Source organism: Heterocephalus glaber, unplaced genomic scaffold, assembly GCF_053883595.1.
Source record: "Heterocephalus glaber isolate CG9 unplaced genomic scaffold, H.glaber_assembly_v1.0 deba00001613, whole genome shotgun sequence".
In the NCBI taxonomy this organism is placed as follows: domain Eukaryota; kingdom Metazoa; phylum Chordata; class Mammalia; order Rodentia; family Bathyergidae; genus Heterocephalus; species Heterocephalus glaber.
In genome coordinates this window covers 11,047,829-11,066,119 of record NW_028258384.1, presented here as the reverse complement: position 1 = coordinate 11,066,119, position 18,291 = coordinate 11,047,829, and the positions used below count along the sequence as shown (strand labels likewise).

At 39.2% G+C, this 18,291-nt stretch overlaps 1 protein-coding gene and 1 long non-coding RNA gene across 8 annotated transcripts in view; one reads left to right on the top strand and one right to left on the bottom strand.

The window, feature by feature from the left end:
• Positions 1-18,291, top strand: part of Hdx (highly divergent homeobox) — a 241,788-nt gene that overhangs the window by 146,307 nt on the left and 77,190 nt on the right. The window lies entirely within an intron of this gene.
• Positions 1,885-15,962, bottom strand: LOC147822481 (uncharacterized). Its single transcript, XR_015445583.1, has 2 exons — positions 15,625-15,962; positions 1,885-12,443 (listed from the first exon to the last, which is right to left on the bottom strand). It is a non-coding gene; the product is annotated as an uncharacterized LOC147822481 (long non-coding RNA).

Below are 18,291 nucleotides of genomic sequence, written 5' to 3'. Positions count from 1 at the left end.
TCCAGTAGATTAAAAACTCCATAGGAAGTATTCCTAATCATTTGAACAAAGATAAGGATAGAATTTCAGATCTAGAAGACAAGCCTGCATTTACTGCCCATGAAAAGCAAGATTTCTGAAAAATAGCCAGAGATCATGTAAAATCAATCCAACAATAGCAAGAAAATGCTAAGAAAAATAATATAAGATTGATCAGAGTCAACGAGAATACCAGAGGTAGAGCAAATTTTATGCAAAAGCTGTTTAAAGAAGTAACAGCAGAAAACTTCCAAAACTTGGAAAAAGAATTTGACATACAACTGAATGAGGCATGTAGAACTCCAAATAACTATGACCAAAAATAAAACCACATCAAGGCACACAATAAAGATTCCACAAATTAATCATAAGAACAGAATATTAAAAGCTATTAGAGAAAAGAAACAAATCACCTATGAAGGAAAGCCCATCAAACTCACAGCAGACTTCTCAACACAAGCACTTAAGGCAAGAAGAGCCTGGAGTGAAGTATTTCAAGCTGTAAAAGAAAACAACTTCCAATGCAGATTGATGTACCCTGCAAAAGTATCTTTCAAAATCAAAGGAGAAATAAATTAGTTCCATGACAAAGAACAACTGATGAAATTCACAACCAAGAAAACAGATCTACAAAACATTGTGATGGACATTTTATAAAGAGATAATGAAAATCACAATTCTAAGAACACCAATAGAAGGAGGCCATCAGGCAAGGCAAGCAATTAATCAGAGAACAAAGAGAGTACCAACAGCAGAAAAGCAATATGACAAGGGTAACCCAATATATAGCAGCTATAACCATAAATGTAAAGGGAATCAATTCAACAATGAAAAAAAAAAGACTGGACAAGTGGACCAAGAAACAAAATCTGACAAAATATTACTTAAAAACACATTTAAATCAAAATGAACTCCATTGTCTGAAAGTCAAAGGATGGAAAACAATGTTCTATGAGACAGGAACCCAGAAAAAATCAGGAGTAGCCATTCTCTTGGCAGACAATGTGAATTTCAAGCCAAAACTGATCAAAAGAAACAAAGAAGGTCACTACAAAATTGATAAAGGCATATTTCAAAAAGAGGAGATGACAATTTTAAATATATATGCACCAGGCCAGGGTAGCCATGTGGGCAGAGCAGTCCCAGGCTGACTGGAGTCCTGCTCTGTCTGGCTTGCCATGCCCCCACTTCTGACCAGGAGATGGTGAAGATCCCCCGGGTATGCACACCAGTGTACCAGTGTGGGCACCTGCAACAACAGCCCCCCCCCCCCCCGCTGCCTCTGGCCTCTTCACTGTGCAGCTACCTGGTTCCACATTACAGAGGCACAGGGGGACATAAAGGTTATTGTCCTGAGCTGCAGAAGTGAACAACAGAGAGAGGGCCTCTCTCAGGCTCCCTGATGAAAACTGAAGCCCACTGGAAAAGTGAAGACAATCTCTGCAGTAAAGGCACACCAGACCACCGTACTTGGTAAGTTGGAGGGATCATCACATCCCATCGGAACCTGGACTAAATTCAGGGGAAAGGCAGTAGGAACCTGCAATAGAATCTTGCAGAGTTCAACCCTGTATGAGGACAGTGAGCTCAACTTGGGACTTGCAGTCAGAAATCTGCCTGAATCTCACAGGTCTGTGACTGGCTTACTGAGACTCATTGATTTATAACTGCACACTGCTGCCCATGTTGTCTATTGTGACAGCAGAGACACAACCTGAAGAAGGCCCTTCATTTTTTATCTTTTATTTGTTATTTTCAAAATTACCACTAATTTTTTGCTCTTATTTTTAATTTTTTTCTTCTTTTTCTACTCTTTTAAAATTTTCGTTTTTCTCTTTTTCTTTTGCTTTTCTCTTCTCTTCTCTCTCTCTCTCTCTCTCTCTCTCTCTCTCTCTCTCTCTCTCTCTCTCTCTCTCTCTCTCTCTCTCTCTCTTGCTCCCTTGCTGTCCCACATTGTTCTTCATCTCCCTTTGTCTTCCAGTTCTGGCCCTAATTTGTATTCCTTTTTTATTTTTCTTTTCTTCTCTTTCCTACTCTTGCCTATGTCCTCTGGCCTCACTGCTAACCTTCTCCTACCCTTCTACCTACCTATTCCTCCCTCCCCAACTCCTTCTAACTCCCCATCCTGAAGGGTACAGTTGCTATATTGAAGAGTTTATCCATTATAAACATGTGTTGGGCTGGTCCTCGATTTTGATTTAATTCACACAGTTAAAGGTGATAGATTAATAACTACCACAAATTGAAATTTTCTAAGCTGTGCTTGATGCTATTGTGTTGCTGATTGTATCACTTGGGCTAAGGTGTTGAGATTGATCTAATCAGTTGTCCTTCCTGGAATAATGAAAATGAGATAGGCTCAGAGTCATTAGAGACTCAAAACCTAAAGACCAGCTATATCTGGAAGACACCTCTGAGAAGGAGTCATTCCATAAGTGTTCTAAATACATCAAAAAAGATACAATAAGCAACTTCAAAGTATCAACCCAGGAATTAAACCAAGGACAGTACCAAAAACAAAAATGAGAAGACATTTAAGCAAGGCACAAACTCAGACTTCCAACCCACAAAAGGCAAATTCTGGGGGAAACGATGTGGAAAAGACTGGAAATCAACCACCTAGACACCCTGAATGGATAGCACAGAGAGTAACAAACAGATGAATGAGGCTCTAGAAAAACTCAAAGCAGAAATAATCTCCCAGATAAATACAGAGATGGTGATCAGAGTGAAGGATATGATTAGAGGCTCTAGAACAGAAACTGATGAAAAAAAATAGATGGGCTCAGAATGTGCTGGAAGCCATGAATGCCCAGCATAAGAAAGAAATGGAATCCATGAAACAGATTCAAACAGATATTCAGGAGATTAAAAACTCCATTGAAATCATGCACAACAGAATAAGGGAATCTGAAGATAGAATATCAGATATAGAAGACAGAATTGAGGTTAAGGACCACAAAAACAGATTTCATAAAAATAGTAGGGGACCATGAGAAATCAATCCAGCAGCTGCTAGATGATGCAAAAAAGAATAACATAAGACTGATAGGAGTCCATGAAAAAGCAGGAGAAAGTACAATTGACATTAAAAAAAACTGTTCACAAAAGTAATAGTAGAAAACTTGCCAGACAGAGGTAGAGAATTGGACATACAGGTAAGTGAGGCATATAGAAATCCACCCAGCCATGATCAAAAAAAATCTACAGCTAGACATATAATAGTCAAGATCCCAGAAACACAACAGAAGAACAGAATCCTACAGGCAGGGGCGGGGATTTAGCTCAGTTGTTTCACCACCTGCTGCGCAAGCGCAAGGACCCGAGTTTGATCCCCGGTACCAAAAAAAAAAAAAAATCCTACAGGCAATTAGAGAAAAGAAACAAATCACCTACAAAGGAAAGCCCATCAAAATCATGGCAGATTTATCAACATAAACCCTCAAATCAAGGAGAGCCTGGAGTGAAGTGTCTTAAGCCCTAAAGAAAATAACTTCCAAACTAGACTGTTGTATCCTGCAAAATTATCTTTCAAAATCGATGGGGAAATTAGATATTTCCATGAAAAAGAACACCTGAGAAATTTCATGAACACCAAAACAGCACTCCAAACAATTCTAAGCAATATCCTAGAAAAAGACAATGAAGATCACAATTCCATGAGGCTTAACAGAGGGAAGCCACCAGGCAAGGTAAGACACTAAAGGGAAAGGGGGAAAAATAAGAAGTAAAAGAGTCAACAACAGAAAAACATCATAACAAGGATGAGTCAATATCTACCAATTATAACTATCAATGTTAATGGCCTCAATTCCCCAGTCAAAAGAAGTAGACCGACAGAATGGATTAAGAAGCAAAATCCAGCAGAATGGTGTATATAAGAAACATACCTAACTCAAAAGATAATTTGTAGACTGAAAGTAAAAGGATGGAAAATGGTTCTCCACATGACAGAATCCCAGAAAAAAACAGGGGTAGAAATCTTATTTGCAGACAAAGTAGATTTCAAACCAAAATTAATTAAGAGAGACAAAGATGGTCACTACATCCTTGTGACAGGAACAATCCAAGAGGAAGAGATGACAATCCTAAATACATGTGCACCAAATAGAAATGGCACCAACTATAAAAACAAATATTAATGGACATGGAAAACCAAATAAACACTAGTACAATTGTAGTGGGGGACCTCAGTACCCCACTATCACAAATAGACAAATCATCTAGACAAAAAATTAACAATGAAAAATTCTAGAACTGAACCAAGCTATTGAACAAATGGACTTAATAGATGTTTACAGAGTGTTCCACCCTGCAAAATCAGAATACATATCCTTTTCAGCTGCACATGGGTCATTCTCAAAAATAGACCACATGCTAGCTCATAGGAGATGTCTAAGTAAATGTAAAAGAATTGAAATTACCCCTGTATATTATCAGACCATAGTGTAATAAAATTGGAGATCAATAACATAAGAAACTGCAAAATTCCCACAAACACATGGAAATTGAATAATACCCTTCTGAACAACAAATGAGTCACAGAGAAAATTAAAGAAGAAATTAGACTGTTTCTATAAGTAAATGATAATGTCAGTACAACATACAGGAATCTCTGGGACACAATGAAAGCAGTTCTACATGGGGAATTCATAGCAGTGAATGCCCATATTAGGAAAACAGAGAGAACTCAAATAAATAACCTAATGCAGAACCTAAAGCTCCTAGAAAAAGAGGAGCATAACAAACACAAAGTTCATACAGGAGAGGAAATTATAAAGATCAGAGCAGAAATCAATGCAATGAAGACTAAGGGAATGATACAAAAAAATCAGTGAATCAAAGAGTTGGTTTTTCCAAAGAATAAATAAAATCGATAAAGCTTTAGCCAACCTTATAAAAAAAAGGAAAGGCTCAAATCCATGCAATTAAGAATGAAAAAGGTGAAGTCACAACAGACCCAGCAGAAATCCAGAGGATCATCAATACCTACTTCTAGAACCTGTACTCTAACAAAGTGGAAAACAGAGAAAAAAATGGCCAGATTCCTACAAATATGCGAATTGCCAAAGTTAAATGAAGAAGATATAGAAATTCTAAACACCCCAATTACAATGAGTGAAATTGAAAATGTAATGAAAAATTTACCAACAAAGAAAAGCCCAGGTCCTGATGGCGTCACTGTTGAATTCTATAAGACATTTAAAGAAGAACTATCACCATTGCTCTTTAAACTCATCAAGGAAATTGAAAGTGAAGTAAGGCTTCCAAATTCTTTCCTGGAAGCAAGTGTTACTTTGATTCCAAAACCAGGGAAAGACCCAACCCCAAAAGAGAACTACAGACCAATCTCCCTAATGAACATAGATGCAAAAATCCTCAACAAGATACTGGCAAACAGAATACAGAGAGAATACAGAGTCATCAAGAAGATCATACACCCTGACCAAGTCAGATTTTTCCCAGGGATGCAGGGATGGTTCAACATTCGTAAATCAATAAATGTAACACACTATATTAAAAGAGTCAATGACAAAAGCCATATGATCATCTCAATAGATGCAGAAAAGACATTTGACAAAATCCAAAACCCATTCATGATAAAAAAGCCAAAAGAAAATTGGAATAGAAGGTCTTTATCCTGACCTGATTAAGGCTATCTATGAAAAACCAACAGCCAACATCATACTAAATGGTCACAAACTGAAAATTGTCAAGCTAAAATCAGGAACAAGACAAGGATGCCCCCTATCACCACTCCTGTTCAAGATAATTCTGGAAACATTAGCCACAGCAATGAGACAAGAGAAAGAAATATAAGAAATAAAGATAGGAAAAGAAGAAGTTAAACTGTCATTATTTGCTGATGATATGATACTTTACATAGAAGACCCAAAAAACTCAGCCCAAAGACTTCTGTACTTAATTGACAGATCCAGTAGAGTAGCTGGATGTAAGGTCAACACTCAAAAAATGATAGCCTTTTTATACACAAATAACAGACTCACTGAGAGAGAAATTAGGGAAACAATTCCTTTTACAATAGCATCCAAAAAAATGAAATATCTAGGAATCAATCTAACAAAGGAAGCAAAACACTTCTACACTGAAAACTACAGCACTCTGAAAAAGGAGATCCAGGAGGATATAAGAAAATTGATAGACATCCCTTGTTCCTGGGTATGAAGAACCAATATAGTGAAAATGGTCATACTTCCAAAACTACTATATAGATTTCATGCAATGCTGATTAAAATCCCAACAGTATACTTCACAGAACTAGAGAAAACAGTATAAAAATTTATTTGGAACCAAAAGAGACCTAGAATAGCAAAAGCAATTCTTGGCAACAGAGACATGGCTGTGGGTATCACAATCCCCAACTTGAAACTATACTACAAAGCTACTGTGATAAAAACAGCATGGTACTGGTAAAGAAACAGACATGAGGATCTGTGGAATAGATTAGAAGATGCAGAAAAAACTCCAGACATGCTCAGCCACCTCATCTTTGACAAAGGAGACAACCACCACCATTGAAGGAAAGATAGCCTATTTAATAAATGGTGTTGGAAAAACTAGATTTCAACCTGCCAAAGATTAAAACTAGACCCATACCTATCACCATGCAATAAATGGAGATCAACGTGGATTAAAGATCTAAATATTAAGACAGAAACGCTAACCTTGCTTTAAGATATGTTAGGTAGAACTCTTAAAGACATTGGCATGGGAAAAGACTTTATGAACAAAACCTCAGTAGCATGGGAACTAGCACAAAGAATCAACAACTGGAATCTCATCTTATTAAAAAGCTTTCGCACTGCAAGAGAAACCACCAACAGAGGTAAGAGACAACCTACAATCTGGGAAAAAATTTTCAGCAGCTGCACCTTAGACAAAGGAATACTATCTAGAATATAGAAAGGACTGAAAAAAATCAGACCCCCAAATTCAAAGACCCAATTCAAAAATGGGCATCTGAAAGGAGAAGATATTTCTCAGACAAAGAAGTTAAAACAGTAAACAAATATATGAAAAAATATTCAACATCACTGGTCATTCAAGAGATTAAGATGAAAACAACCCTGAGATTCCACCTCACCCCAGAAAGAATGGCTGCTATCAAGAAATCAACCAATACAAATGCTGATGGGGGTGAGGGGATAAAGGAACCCTTCTCCATTTTTGGTGGGAGGGAAGACTAGTGCAACCAGTGTGGAAATCAGTATGGAGATACCTCACAGAACTAGGACTAGAAGTTCCATTTGACCCAGCTATTCCTATTCCCCTGCTGGGCATCTTCCCCCCAAAATTAAAAGAATCATACCACAGCAATATATGTGCACCCATGTTTATAATGGCATAGTTTGTAATAGCTAAAACTTGGAAACAGCACAGTTGCCCATCAACTGGAAACAGGATAAAGAAGATGTGTTTTTTTTTTAATAAAATGGAGTACTACTCAGCCATAAAGAACAAGAAACTAGAGACATTTATAGCTAAATGGATGCATATCAAGGACATACTCTTAAGTGAAATAAGTAGGACACACATGTGTAAATGCTGGATAGTTTCTCTAGTGTGAGAAACTGAAAGTGTAAATAAGGATTAAAATGAATATTTGATAATTTGAAATAGGAAGAAAATGTCCAAAGGCATAGGGGTTGTGGCAGGGGAAGTGGAAAGGAAAGAAGGTAAAGGAAAAATTATGAGAAAAGAGAAAAAAATGGAAATGAAGTCCATATAAATAGGGAAGGTTGGAGGGGGTGAAGTGTTCACAGTTAGTGGGGAAAAAAGAAGAAACAAGATACATCATGTACAGGTACAAGCACTCAATGATAAATGTAAACATATTGCATATCTAAAATGTACCAATAAAAGAATTTAAGCAAAAAAAAAAAAGGATACATCATATACAGGTACAAGCACCCAATGTTAAATGTAAAGGTATTGTATGCCTAAAATGTACCAATAAAACAATTTAAGAAAAAAAATATATGCCCCAAATATTGGTGCATCCATTTATATAAAACAAATATTAATGGACATGAAAAATCTAATAAGCACTAACAGAATTTTAATGGGGGACCTTAATACCCCACTGTCACAAATAGACAGATCAACTAGACAAAAAAAATCACCAAATAAATGTCAGAACTCAACTATATTTGTGAACAAATGGATGAAATATATGTCTAAATAGTGTTCCATCCCAAAACTTCAGAATGCACATTCTTCTTGGCTGCACATGGGATATTCTCCTAAATAGACCACTTACTAACCCATAGAAAATTCTTAGGTAAATGCAAAGGAATTGAAATTATCTCATGCATATCATCTGATCATAGTGCAATGAAAATGGAAATAATTGGCAAAAGATACCACAAAAAAACCATAAACACACAGAAATTATATAATACCCTCCTGAATAACCAATGGGTCACAGATGAAATTAAAGGAGAAATTAAACAGTATCTATGATGTAATAATAATACCAGTACAACATACTGGAACTTATGGGACACAATGAAAGCAGTCCTAATGGGAAAACTTACAGCAGTGAACTCTCACATCAGGAAAACAAAACAATCTCAAATAACCTAATGCTAAAACTCAAGCTTCTAGCAAGGAAAGAACAAGTCATGCCTAAAGCTCCTATAAGGGAGGAAATTATAAGGATAATAAATGAATGCAATACAGACTAAGAAAACTTCACAAAGAATCAATGAATCAAAGTGTTGGTTCATTGAAAGATTAATAAAGTTGATAAAATTTAGCCAATCTTATCAAAAAAGGAAAGAAAAGACTGAAATTTATGCAATTAGGAATGAAAAGGGTGAAATCACAACAGATCCTGTGGAAATACAGAATATTATCAATACCTAATTTGAGAACCTATGCTCTAATAAGATGGAAAACAGAAGAAATGGACAGATTCCTAGATATGAATTACCAAAGCTGAAACAAGTTATTTAAATCCTATATAGCCCAATATCATCCACTAAAATTGAAAATATAATTAAAAACTGAGCAATAAAGAAAAGTCCAGGTCCCGATGATTTCACTGCTGAAGCCTATAAGAAATTTAAAGAACTAATGCCAATTCTTCTCAAATTCTTTAATGAAATAGTGAAGCAATACTCTGCAAATCATTCCTGGAAGCAAGTATTACCTGGATACCAAAACAAGAGAAGGACTCCCAAAAAAGAGCTACAGGCCAATCTCTCTAAATACAAAAATACTCAATAAGATACTGGCAAACAGAATGCAGCAAATCTTCAAGATGACTATACACCATGATCAAGTAGGATTCATCCCAGGCCGAGGGATGGTTCAACATACACAAATCAATAAATGCAATACACCATATCAGCAGAGTCAAGGACAAAAATCACATGGCCATATCAATAGATGCAGTAAAAGCATTGGTCAAAGTCCAACACCCATTCATGATAAAAACCCTACAGAAAATTGGAATAGATGGTCTTAACTCATTATGATAAAAGCCATCTATGACAAACCAATAGTCAATATCACACTAATTGGACAAAAAGCTGAGAGCTTTCACTCTAAAATCAGAAACAAGACAAGGATGTCCACTGTCACCACTCTTTTTTTTTTTTTTTTACCACTCCTATGCAATATAGTTCTGGAAAAATTAGCCAGAGGAATTAGACAAGAGAAAGAAATAAAAAGAATAAGGCTAGGAAAGGAAGTTACACTATCATTATTTGCAAATGACATGATACTCTCTACAGGATGCCAAAAACTCCACCAAAAGACTTGTAGATTTAATCCCCAACTTTAATAGTGTAGGTGGATATAAAGTCAACATTCTGAAACCAATAGCCTTTCTGTACATGACTAACAAACTCATTGAGGGAGAAATTAGGGAAAAATCAATATTCAGAATAGCATTAAAAAATGAAATACCTATGAATCAGTCTAATGAAGGAAACAAAAGAACTCTACATTGAAAACTACATTTCTCTGAAAAAAGAGATCAAAGAAGATATCTGAAAATGGAAAGACATCCCTTGTTCTTGGGTAGAAAGAACCAATATAATGAAAATATTATGCACTTTCAAAAATATTTTTCAGATTTAATGCAATCTCGATCAAAATTCCAACAGCATATCTCACAGAATTAGAGAAAATAATCCTAAAAATTATTTGGAGCCAGAAGAGATCTAGAATAGCACAGGCAATTCTGGGCAAAAAAAAGGCAAGGCAGGGCTGGGGATTTAGCTCAGTGGTTCCATCACCTGCCTTGCAAGGGCAAGGGCCTGAGTTCAATCCCTGGTACAAAAAAAAAAAAAAAAAAAAAAAAAAAAGCAAGGCAGGAGGCATCACAATCCCTGATTTGAAATTGTACTACAAAGCTTCTGTGATAAATCAGCATGCTATTGGCAAAAAACAGACCTAAAGATCAATGGAACTGACTAGAAGATGGAGAATGAACACAAACATACTCAGCCACCTTATCTTTGATAAAAGGGCCAAACATGTTTACTGGAAGAAGAATAGCCTCTTTAATAAGTGGTGCTGGAAAAACTGGCTTTCTATATGCTGAAGACTATAACTAAACCCATGACTCTCACCATGCACTAAACTATAATTGAACTGAATCAAAGATCTAAATATTAAAACAGAAACAAAATCTGCTGCAAGATAGATTAGGTAGAACTCTTGAGGACATAGGCATAGGCAAAACTTTCATGAACAAAACACAGACCACATGGAAAGTAATACAAATAATAAACAATTGGGATCTCATCCTACTAAAAAAACCCCTCTGCACCACAAAAGGAATCACCAACAGAGTGAAGAGACAAGAGTGGGAAAAAATCTTAGCCAGTAGTTCCTCCAAGAAAGGACTAATAACTACAAGGTACAAAGAATTGAAAAACATCTGGCCTCCAAAACTTAAAGACACAGTCCAAAAGTAGGGATCTGAAGTGAATAGACATTTCTCAGATAAAGAAGTACAAATGGAAAATAAACGTGAAAAAATGTTCAACATCACTGGTCACTCGAGTGACACAAATTAAAATAACCCTGAGATATTATCTCACTCCAGAAAGAATGGCTAATACAAAAAAATCAAGCAACAAATGCTGGCAGGGACGTGGGGGAAAAGGTTCCCTTCTCCACTTCTTGTGGGAGTGAAGACTAGTGAAACCGGTGTGGAAATCAGTGTGGAAATTCTTCAAAAAACTAGGATTAGAGCTTCCATTTGTTCCAGCTATTCCCCTTCTAGGTATTTTCCCAAAAGAATTAAAAGCATCATACCACAGTGATAAATGAATATCCACATTCATAGTGACATAGTGTGCAATAGCTAAATATTGAAAACAACCCAAATGCCTATCAACCAAGGAATGGATAAAATGATGTGATTTTTCTATATGATGCAGTATTAGTCAGCCATAAAGAAGGATGAACCTGAGACATTTATAGCTAAGTGGATGCACCTCTAAGCTACACTCTTACATGAAATAAATCAGATACATGTGTAAATGTTACATTGTCTCTCTGGTGTAAGAAAGTAAAAGTTTAAGTAGGGACCAAAATGTATAAAAGACAAGGTGAAATAATGAAACAGTTCAAAAGGAAGGGGAACTAGAGATGGGAAGATGGAAAAGAAGGAGGGAAAAAGAAAAAATGAGAAAAGAAGAAAAAAATGGAAATGGGGTTTTTGTAAATAAGGAGGGGAAGAAGGGTGGAAGGGAGGGGATGGGAATGGAAATAAAAGAGGAATCAAGATATATCATGTGCAGGTACTGTAAAACTGAACAACAGTTACTCCATCTTTGTAATAGGGCCCCAACTTGTCTGCTTCTGTTATGGATCACCAGGTAGACATCGAGTTCCAGGGATGTGCTTGTTGTTTTGCCAGGAAGGTCTGTTGTGTGTGTAGTGTTCTGTCATGCTTGCCCAACTCCATATCTGAATATGTTATCTTAAGGACAATCTGTAAAAGGTCTGTTTTATCTCTCTCCTCTGTTTTTGTATTTCTGCTTGCCAACTTCCCCTGAGACCCCCTATAAAAACAGCCTCTGACTCTGAGCCAGTTGCCTCTCTAAGCTACTTTGCTTTGGGAGTGCCGTCTGGCCAGACTAATAAAGGTCTGTTTGACTTTCCAACTTGTCCGGTGTGTTCCTTCCCGGGTGTTCTTCACTGCAGTCAGCTCCTTGGAGCATTTGGTAAGGCCCTCGGTCTTACATTCTGGAGGCCCCAGCGAGACCCCCAGGTAGGAACCCCCGGTTCGGCTGAGACTCCGTGGCAGGATCCAGCAGGAGACTCTCAGACACAAAACTCAGGAAACCTCCGGAGGTAAGCTTTCGGCCGGTTGCAACCATTTGTTAAGTCAGGAGTGAGGTGGCTGATGAGCCGGGAAGCCTCCCCTGACCCCGAGGTACCTGAAGAGGAACAAGGGAAGATTTAGTTTCAGTTTGTCATGGCGCCCGTTCGTCTTGCCTTTTGTATGTTAATGTTGTGTCTGTTGTGTGTTTGATTTTACATTTTTTTCTTTTCAATCTTCATCAGGAGCAGAGTAATGGGAGGAACCTGTTCTACCGGGTCCACTCCACTTGACTGCTTTCTCACTAGTTTTAAATTGGCTTTTTCTCCAGAACAAGAAGATGAATATGGGGTGAAATTTTCTCGTGGAAAACTCCACTCCCTGTGCCAACTGGAATGGCCAGCCTTCGGGGTGGGATGGCCAGCTGAAGGGACTTTTGACCCCAGTGCTTGCCGAGCGGTTTGGGGCAAAGTCACTGGTCGCCCTGGCCACCCAGACCAATTTCCCTACATAGACATCTGGGTTCAGGCTTGTGAGAAACCTCCAGCTTGGCTGCAGCGCTGTTCCCTCCGAACAGACACTCGCATTTTAGTCGCTGCCCTGAAAGGGACCCAGGAACTTAAGCCCCGGGCTCCTAAGCCAGTTCTCTCACAGGAACCTGACCCCCTGGATCCCTTAGGAGGGCCTCTGCCCTATGTGGAATCCTCCACTCCCTCAGATGGCTCCTGCTCTAGACCCCGCAATCCTTCCCTTCCTCTGTCTGTTCAACCTTCAGCTCCTACTCCTCTCTATCCTCCTCTCCCTGAGAGGCCTCAGTCCCCAGACTCTGTGACTTCTCCCCCACACACGCGAGCTGGGGCTGAGTATGGACCTTGCGAGGTCCCCACTGGGGAAATTAGTTTGGCCCTTCTCTTGCCCCTTCGGGAGACAGAACAAGGTCATTATGTTTATATCCCCTTCACTACCAGTGACATATAATTGGAAACATCAAAATCCCCCCTCCTCAGAGAAGCCTCAAGCCCTAATATCTCTCCTAGAGTCTATCTTCCATACCCATGATCCTACTTGGGATGATTGCCAACAACTCCTCCAGGCCCTTTTTACCTCAGAGGAGAGGGAAAGGATCCAGGAACAAGCTGTGAGGTCGGTACTAGGTGGACTGGAAGGCCCCCTAGATGACCAACAGTGAGCCCATCTGGAAGCACAGCTCCCATCCACCCAACCTTGCTGGCAAACTAATAACTTGAGTGGGAGAGAAGCTCTCCAGAACTATCGTCAGCATCTCCTGACCGGCCTGAGGGGAGCCGCTCGGAAGCCTACCAATTTGAGCAAGGTAAGCAAGGTCCTTCAAGGACCAGAGGAATCCCCTTCTGCCTTTTTGGAGTGTGTGTTGGAAGCATACCGTATGTATACTCCAATTGATCCAGACACCCCTGCAAATCGGCAGGCAATAAATTTGGCATTTGTTACCCAGTCGGCCCTGGACATTAGAAAGAAGCTGCAAAGACTAGAAGAATTTGAGGGAGAGAAACAATAGAGATCCCCCAGAAGAGAGGATGGCCAAGAGGCTGGGAAAAGCGACCATAGCCACCTTGGCTGATGGAGGATTTGTTCAGAAAGAAAGACTTGAAAATAAGGAAGGGAGCAAGGGAAGGATTCGACCCCTATTAGAGAAAGATCAATGTACCTATTGTAAGGAAAAGGGCCATTTTAAGAAGGACTGTGAAAAGCTAAAAAGAAAAAGAAAAAAGGAGACCCAAAAGGAAAAAGGTGGAATCCTCTTAGTAGATAAAGAAGATTGACGGGGCCAAGGCTCATGGCTGCTCAACCCAGTGAGCCTATGGTGACTTTGGAGATAGGGGGAACAGATGTTCAGTTCCTTATGGACACTGGTGTGGCCCACTCTGTCTTGAAGACCCCCCTTGGACCCCTCACTTCCTCAAAAACCTCCATTACTGGAGCCACTGGGAAAATGGCCTCCTACCCTTGGACCACTAGACGGACTGTGAATCTAGGAAAAGGCACTGTCTCCCATTTCTTCTTAGTTATCCCTGAGTGCCCATACCCATTGGTGGGAAGAGACTTGCTACAAAAGTTGGGGGCTATTATTTCCTTTGAGCCTGAAAGAGGAACCTTCGAGCTTAAGCCACCCTCTGCCATTATGGTGACAGTTCCCCTAGAAGATGAATTTAGATTGCTAAAAGAGGGCGCAGAGCCCCCCGAACAAAAATGGGACTACCTTCAGAAAAAGTTTCCCAGGGTATGGGCTGAAACCAATCCACCTGGGCTGGCCAACCACCATGCCCTGGTAGTGGTCCAGTTGCTGGCCTCTGCTGCCCCCATCCATGTGCGACAATACCCCCTCTGGCTGGAGGCCAAGGTGGGAATCTCTAAGCACATCCACCGACTCCAAGAGGCTGGCATCTTGGTCCCTTGCCAGTCAGCCTGGAATACTCCCCTGCTCCCTGTGAGGAAGCCTGACACCTCAGACTTCAGACTGCTACAGGATTTGCAGGAGGTGAACAGCCGGGTAGAGACTGTCTACCCAACAGTACCAAACCCCTATACTCTGCTGAGTTTCATCCCTCCTGCCCATGTGTGGTATTCAGTACTAGACCTCAAAGATGCATTTTTCAGCATACCTCTGGCACCAGTGAGCCAACCTCTCTTTGCCTTTGAGTGGACTGACCCAGACAGTGGGACTACCAGACAGCTGACATGGACCCGGCTGCCACAGGGATTCAAGAACTCTCCCACTCTGTTTGGGGAAGCTCTCAGCAAAGATTTATGAGAGGTAAGGAGAGTTTTTCCCCAAGCAACTATTCTTCAATATGTAGATGACCTCCTAGTGGGAACTTCAACCAATGATGAATATCTTGTGGCCACCGAGGGCCTCCTGGAAGTTCTCCAAGACCTGGGATATTGGGTGTCCTGGAAAAAAGCTCAGCTTTGCCAGACCAAGGTAACCTACTTGGGCTATATTCTTGAGGAAGGGAAGAGGAGGCTGGCAGAATCATGGGTATCAGCAATTCTCCAGATTCCAGAAGCAAGCTCAAAGAAACAGGTGCATGAATTCCTAGGGGCAATCGGGTATTGCAGAATTTGGATCCCAGGTTTTGCTGAAGTTGCCAAACCCCTACACGAAGCCACCATGGGGGGAGATACACCCGTCGAATGGACTGAGGCTTGCCAGCAGACATTGTGGGATCAGCAGCTCTGGGTGTGACCACAATAGGAGTGCAAGACTCTAATTTCACGACCCTTGCCCAACAGTTAGAAATAGAATTAGGCCTACTTACCGAGTCAGTGTCTCATTCGGAAAAACAAGTTGATTCTCTGGCTGAGATGGGCCTTCAAAAACGCCGAGGACTTGACCTCAGATTTATGAAAGGGGGGGGGGCTATGTGCAGCCCTAGGAGAGCAATGTTGCTATTATGGTAACAAATCTGGAATAATAAGAGAAACTCTGGCCACTGTAAATAAACATCTATAAGAAAATTATAATAGATTGATAAAACAGGAGGGATGGTTCCAGTCAATGTTTAACTGGTCTCCCTGGATGACTACCCTTGTTTCTGCCCTTGCTGGACCCCTGTTAATCTTGTTACTAGCTTTGACTTTTGGCCCATGCATTATTAATAAGCTTATGGCCTATGTAAGGGCCCGGATAGGATCTGTTCACCTAATGATTTTGAATCAACAGGCCAAATATCATCCTTTAAGTGAGCTAGATGAGAAAGAACAAAGATGGAGGCAAGAATACCAAGATAATGCTGTATAAGATTACACAGCTATGGGAAAAATCAATGGGGAATGTAAGACTGAATAACAGTTACTCCATCTTTGTAATAGGGCCCCAACTTGTCTGCTTCTGTTATGGATCACCAGGTAGACATCGAGTTCCAGGGATGTGCTTGTTGTTTTGCCAGGAAGATCTGTTGTGTGTGTAGTGTTCTGTCATGCTTGCCCAACTCCATATCTGAATATGTTATCTTAAGGACAATCTGTAAAAGGTCTGTTTTATCTCTCTCCTCTGTTTTTGTATTTCTGCTTGCCAACTTCCCCTGAGACCCCCTATAAAAACAGCCTCTGACTCTGAGCCAGTTGCCTCTCTAAGCTACCTTGCTTTGGGAGTGCCGTCTGGCCAGACTAATAAAGGTCTGTTTGACTTTCCAACTTGTCCGGTGTGTTCCTTCCCGGGTGTTCTTCACTGCAGTCAGCTCCTTGGAGCATTTGGTAAGGCCCTCGGTCTTACAGTACAAATTCCCTATGATGAATGTGATCATTATGTATATCTAAGTTGTACCAATAAAACTGAAATTAAAGGGCCAGGGATTTAGCTCAGTGGTTCCAGCACCTGCCTTGCAAGTGCAAGGTCCTGAGTTTGATTCCTGGTACAAAAAAAAATTGAAATTAAAAAGAGAAGCTGAGGGGATGTACTAGTTGAGTGAGAAAATTTTAATTGTTATTTAAAAAGAAATACATGTCTGTATCATCTATATCTATATCTGAGTTCCACATTTAACTACTATATATACATACAACAGGAAACTCTACACCACTATATTAGAGTTTGACCAACTAGCATTATTTTAAATTAAAATCAAAGAGACAAATTCATAAAAGTGTCCTTGAGACTGATGAAAGGGTCAGATTCCTGTGAATTTTATTGCATTATAATAAAATTACCTGGTTACTTGAGCTTTATTTTTCACCTAGATTACCTGTGTTACTGTAATACTACTCTTTTTCACAAATTCAGCAAAATAATTGCCTGTATGCTTTATCTGAGCCAGAGGATTAAGCTTCAGGGACCCTTATAAGGTGAAGGTGGCTTGAGAGGGTAATAGAAAAACACAGCCAACTTCAAGATGTTCACTTCAGGCTTCCTTAAGTAAAAATTTACCTTTTCCACATTTTTCCTTCTCCAAGTGGGTATTCATGGTTAAATTTTAGTTGAATTTATTACCTTGTTTTCCTAGTTAAATTTTGCCCTTAGGAGATTTAAATAACCTTCCCCATACTCTTCTGAGCAGTAGACCTTGTCATAATAGATCACCTTCAGCATTCTTAATGCTAATACCCCAGGATATTTCTAGCAAATCAAAGTAGATTTTATTTAGGTAAAGTGAAGGAGTAAATCAGCTTGCCATGTCCTCTAAATGAAGTACAATTAGTCAACTGAGGCTCTGCAAGGTTCTGTTCATTATTCCTTCCATTCTGACAGTAATGTATTTTAAGATGTATTGGAGAGTTTGGTATAGTGGAAAATTATGGAATATTTGTGTTTTTATGGTGAATTATTTGAATCTTCTTGCAGTATTAAATTATTTTTTTCCACTCCATTTTGAGAATTTTAGCTCCACGATTATTTTGCAATCAATGTAGGATGAACACCTAATGTAATTTTTATTTTGTAAATAACTTAAGAGTTATTCCTCTTGTTTTAAAAAGCTTGGATGACATGTTTTGATTTATTTGTTGGAAAGATATAATTTAGTATTAGTACTACTAATAAATTTTACTCAGGGTTTTTATGTACAGGGAACAGTTTTAGCTTTTAATCAAATTTAGTAGTACATACACATGCACATACACACACTTCTCTTGGTAATAAACTGAGAATTAATATATTGCTTATTCCCCTAGCAGTAAAAATTGCTTTTCAGAAGAGTGTAGTGTAAAATAAATAAATGTGTTCCCGCTGCTTAGTATTACATCAATTTTAACTAAGGTAACTTTTTTTTGAAATGTCATGTTCTATGTGTTGTATATATTATTTTCTATTTTTACCAGAATCTGATTCAGGAGTTCCATTTTAAAATTTCAGTTTGAAGTCAAATATTAAAAGCAATGTTTAGGGGGCTGGGGATTTAGCTCAGTGGTTTTGCTGCCTGCTGAGCAAGCACAAGGACCCGAGTTCGATCCCTGGTACCAAAATATATATATATGTTTGCCGGGGATTT